This window comes from Zea mays, chromosome 3 (assembly GCF_902167145.1).
Source record: "Zea mays cultivar B73 chromosome 3, Zm-B73-REFERENCE-NAM-5.0, whole genome shotgun sequence".
Taxonomy (NCBI): Eukaryota; Viridiplantae; Streptophyta; class Magnoliopsida; order Poales; family Poaceae; genus Zea; species Zea mays.
The window spans coordinates 102,240,757-102,245,592 of NC_050098.1; positions in this window are offsets into that span (position 1 = coordinate 102,240,757).

The following is a 4,836-nucleotide window of genomic DNA, read 5'->3' on the forward strand; positions in this document are numbered from 1 at the left end:
TTTCATTCATGACGAAGCATTTTTGCACTAAAGACAAAAACATTCCTTTCTTTTTCCGTTAGTGTCTTATGCAAATATGTCATGATGCGATGAAGCTACAAATGTCTAATGTATGTCCGTATGAATGCAAAAGATGATGTGATGAAGTATGCAAGTGTAAGCCGAAGATAAAAGAACTCACGTAAATACACACTCAGACTCTGCATCCCCTTAGGAACGACTTTGGAGTCTCTTAACCTCTTACTTAGGTGGTATTTTAGCTCTGCATTCCCTTAGGAACGACTTTGGAGCTAAGCTCTGTATCCCCTTAGGAACAACTTTAGAGCTACTTCACCTTTTACTTAGGTGGCATTTTAGCTCTGCATCCCCTTAGGAATGACTTTGGAGCTTTTTCATATATTTACACTCGATGGTGTAATCTCAGATCTTCACATTTTACCTATGGGGGAAAATGCCCTTTGTATTGTACAGGGCTGCGTAAGGAAAAATGAAAATTACAACCTATGGCCCCATTAAAAACCTTTCTCCCCTCTTGAAAGGAAAAGGGTGTCATAGGGAAAAGAAAGAAAATTACATGGTTGTTACACATAGTATCTCTGAAGCTCCTTTGCGTTCCAGGATCTTGGAATGTTATTCCCGTCCATGTCTTTTAACCTGTATGATCCAGGTCTTGACGAAGATACTACCAATAAGGGACCCTCCCACTTGAGTTGTAGCTTCCCCAGTGTGTCTAGGTTGGCTATTCTTCGATGCACCAAATGTCCTATCTTAATATTCTTTAGTCTTACTTTCCTGTCTCGCCACTTGACTGTTTCAGCTTGATATTTATTGATGTGATCTATTGCTTGAAGTCTGACCCCTTCTATAGTGTCTTTTGATAGTTTGCAAGTGTCTTCATCCTCTGCCGAAGCTAGAGTCCTTATCAATCCTGTTCTTGCTTCTTCTGGTGTTATTGCTTCGTCTCCGAACAAAAGCTTAAACGGAGTGAACCCTGTTGACCTTGAGACAATAGTGTTATGATTCCACACTACTTTCACCAATACGTCTCGCCACTTTCCCTTTGGCAGATTAAAAATTGATTTCATTATTCCTGTGATGATGATTTTGTTGGCTCGCTCTACCAAACCATTGGATTCTAGATGTCTCACAGATGCAAAGTGTATTTTCGTGCCAATTTGATCACAAAAGGTTTAAATGTTTTGGCATCAAATTGTGCTCCATTGTCAACTATGATAGCCTTCGGCACACCAAAACGACAAATGATGTTGTGCCAGAAGAACTTTTGAACTGTGGCCGAAGTTATCATGGCTAGAGGTTTAGCTTCGATCCATTTTGAAAAATATTCCACTGCTACCACGACATATCTCAGATTCACTTGTGCTGGTGGAAGTGGGCCTAGTAAGTCTAAGCCCCACCTTTGCAGTGGCCAAGTGGGCTGAATCAGCTGTGTTAAAGATGAAGGTTGCTTCTGATCTCTGGCGCACTTTTGACAGTTTTCACATTTTTGTACCAGATCCACTGCGTCCGAAGCTGCCTTGGGCCAGTAGAATCCTTGTCTAAAAACTTTGCCAAGGAGTGGCCTAGATTCGATGTGGGCTCCGCATATTCTTGAATGTATTTCCCCATGATCCATCACAGAATACTGTCCAGGCTTCAATATCAGTTAGGTGTCCTTCTTCATGAGCCCCTGGCGTCCAATCGACAATGAAGTCTGTCAGTGCTTGAGATTGGATCGAGGATCTATGAACAAATTCAATGGTGAATTCGTTCAGCTCTACAGCCCATTTGCCAACCCTTCCTATAGCTTCTCTGTTTCTTACGATGTCCTTTAGAGGTTGACACGAAGGTACTATGATGTGGTATGACTAGAAATAGTGCCGAAGCTTCATGGACGCCATCAGTACAACATGCAGTACCTTCTCCAACTCTATGTAGTTATTTTTGATGGACTCAGTACTACGGAGACGAAATATATTGTGACTTGTTTCTTTGCTTGTTCGTCTTGCTTCTCTTACACCAGCGCTGCACTAAAGGCCGCATGGGAAGCTGCTACATACAATAGTAATGGTGCTTATGACGAAGGTGTAGCTAAAGTTGTCAGTTGTATAAGATATTGTTTCAAATCTTCGAAGGCCTTTTACTGATCTAGCCCCCATTGAAAGACTTCAGCCGACTTTAATACTTCAAAGAATGGTAGATTCCTTTCTAGTGATCTTGAAATAAATCTATTCAATGACGCCATCCTGCCTCTCAATCTTTGAGCACCTTTTCTTGTCTTTGGTGGTTCCATCCAAAGTATAGCTTCTATTTTTCTTTGGTTAGCTTCAATCCCCTTTGTTGATACTAGACAACCAAGAAACTTTCCCTTCTTCACCCCGAAGACATATTTTTCTGGATTTAACTTGAGACTAGCCTTCCTGAAGTTGGCAAATGTTTCTTGCAAATCAGCAATGTGGTTTTCTTGCTTTGTGCTCTTGACTATGATGTCATCAACATATGTAAAAACATTCTTGCCGATCTGATTGTGGAGAACTTTGGAAGTCATCATGTTGAAGCTTCCTCCAGCATTCTTGAGCCCTTCAGGCATCCAAAGATAGCAATAAGTTCCACTAGGGGTTATGAAGCTTGTTTTGGGCTCATCTTCCTTCATCCAGATTTGATGACAACCTGAGGAGCAATCCAGCAGGCTTATGAGATCCGAAGTGGCTGAAGCATCTATGAGGGAGTCTATTCTTGGCAAGGGGAATTCATTCTTCGGGCACGCCTTGTTGAGATCTATGAAATCAATACAAATTCTCCACTTTCCATTGGCCTTCTTTACCATAACAGTGTTCGCTAGCCATTTTGGGTATGTTACTTCTCTGATCACTCTAGCACTGAGAAGCCTTTTAACTTCGTTTCTTGCCCCTTCGGCTTTATCTTCCGAAGCTTCTGCTTCCTCGGTCTGACAGTTGGGTCTACATTAAGAGAGTGCTCAATAACATCTCTGTTGACACCACAAAGATCATTGGCTAACCAAGCAAAAACATCCTTGCTATTGAATAAGAATTTAACAGAGCTTTTTCTTGTTCCTTGGATAATTGGGACACAAACAACACCTTCTGTTCAGCTATGTCTTCGCACAAAAGCATAGACTTTGTTTGATCCGCTGAAGCTGCTTTATCCCTTATATACTTACGATGCTGGTGAGCTTCGACTTCATCTGTATTGTGAATGGTCCTACAATCTGTCCAATTCCCTTTGGCCCTTCTACTAGCCTCTTGGCTTCCATGCATAGCAATAAGACCCTAGTCAGATGGTATCTTCATACACAGGTATGCTAGATGAAGTATTGCTTCGAAAGCATTCAATGTCCCTCGTCCAATGATTGCATTATAAGGATAATCCATGTCTACAATGTCAAATACAACTTGCTCTGTTCTGGTGTTGTGGACATAACCGAAGGTGATTGACATTGTTATTTTTCCAAGTGCCACTATCTGCTTTCCTCCGAAGCCACACAGGAGGTGTGTTGCATCATGTATTTTGTCATCTTGCTCTTGCATTTGTTTGAAGGCTTTTGCGAAGATAATGTCTGCTGCACTACCCGTGTCTATGAGGACATTATGAACCTAGAAACCTTTGATAACACATGATATGACCATGGCGTCATTGTGAGGGTAATCCTTAAGCTGAAGGTCTTCTTGATAAAATGTGATTGGTACATGAGACCATTTGGACTTGATGAAGGGTCGTTGCACTCCAACATGTTGTACCCTTGTCTGTGCTTTCTTCTTCTGCTTCTTATTGGCTGGTTCGGAGCTTGAACTGCCTGTGATTGGGAACATTAGCTTCGTAGATGAAGGTGAAGTAGCTTGATCACCTTGAGAAGCCATTTATCGTGGTTGTGGAAGTAAGTTCATCGGAGGTGGGCGCCAATGTTGGTCACTTGTTCTCAACTGTTGTGAATCAAGAACAAGGCAACACAGTCCTTCGAAGCATTATCTGCTTTTGGATACAATGATATTCGAATGAAGGTCATGAAGAGCATGTCTTCATCATTCATAAAAACAAGGATTTATACACACAAGATGTGATGTTCATTCACATATTTATTCCATAATAAACGTATAAACATTATCGAAATTTATATTACATTGATACCTTCGGCTTGTTTGAAGGTGCTGACGCGAGAGCAATTACAATTTAGCGTGAACAGTGTACGGGAGTACTGTTCACCTAATTATAGGCACGGGACGCGGCCCGAGTAAAAATACATTTATGGCCTTAACATGTACATATGATACTAGTACAAAACAACAGGGATTAACTAGTTTTTTCCTCTTCGACTCAACATTATGCTTGACCTTTGTTATCACCTTAAGCCGGAGCTGTCAACCTTCGGCTTTTTCACACATGTTTGTTGTAGCTTCGGCATTCGATCTTGTCGTTTACAGACAGTATCTTCGTCTTGAAGACCTTCGGTAGAGAAGAAGACCCCCAACACTAAGCACTTCGCAAAGCACCTACGCTAATCACCGAGTGATTCTATTAAGCACTTGGGTGTATGAGCACATGGAAATGTCAATACTATGCCTTGGTATGTTGCTTGAGCTCCCATACCTTGAAATGACCGGTTGGGTGAAGTATATATAGGCCCCAACTCAATTATAGCAGTTGGAGAAAAGCTACAGCTTTCTGCGACACACCGAACAGTCCGGTGGTAGGCACCGGACAGCCGTTGGACCAGTCAGTTGACCGTTGGCACTGTCAGCCTTTACACCGTACAGTCCGATGCGCTCCTCCACAGTGCCACCAGGAACTAGCCGTTGGGCTACTGTTCCCTGGTGCACCGGA